We start from the raw sequence: 819 nt of genomic DNA, 5'->3' as shown, positions 1-819 counted from the left end.
CTATCACCATCCCATTTTTCATTCCTCTAGCCTTCTTGCAATTGAAATCATACCGCAGACTATAACAAGTTGGCTACGAGCTCAGTCTTGCGAGGCCGGGCGGCTTGTGACAAGACTGGAGAGCTCAAGGAAGAAATTCTGGGCAGCAGGTTACAAACTACAAACACCACGTTTTAAGTCTCTCGATTATCGAGAAGTCACCCTGAGGAAGGGCTCCTTTACATCCTTGAATATCCTTAGCTACCCTCTGTCTCAAGGTACTGCAAGGATTTCGCCAGATGACCTCTACATGCTTCCCGTTTCCTTGCCGCTATGAGTGGACGCAAACTCTGTGTCACCTGTCCCCCGCGGGGGTGAGCGGTGCCCTATTTTCTTTTCTTGTGTAGAACACGTGTAAAGGCAATTTTTGGTGTGGTGTCTGCACGGAGGCTTAGGCATTCGGCAGCGCCTTGAAGTGCAATGGAAGAGTCCCTTTGGGCGAACAGGAAGGGACCGGTGCAGTGGGCGGGAAAAGGGGGGATGATGTTGGTAACAAAGCTGGTGGAAAGAAGGACGCGGAGATCGATGCGTGGTATCCCCACGGCTGGAAGGTTACTGCTCGGCTTTCAGGATGCCCTCCGCCACAACCTTATTGTGTCACTCCTCAAAGGTTCCGAATCCCACCAAGGGAAGGCCCGGCACGGGGGGGGCGGCATGCAAGGGCAAACCACGACCCCAAACTCGCATGCATGTGTAAAAAAATTCGCACATATGCCTATCCCATTACCTATGTACTATATTTTGTTATAAACTACGCCGAAAGATTGACAAGATAGCAGA

This window comes from Penaeus monodon, chromosome 24 (genome assembly GCF_015228065.2).
Source record: "Penaeus monodon isolate SGIC_2016 chromosome 24, NSTDA_Pmon_1, whole genome shotgun sequence".
NCBI classification, from domain to species: domain Eukaryota; kingdom Metazoa; phylum Arthropoda; class Malacostraca; order Decapoda; family Penaeidae; genus Penaeus; species Penaeus monodon.
Note: the sequence above shows the minus strand (reverse complement) of the source record.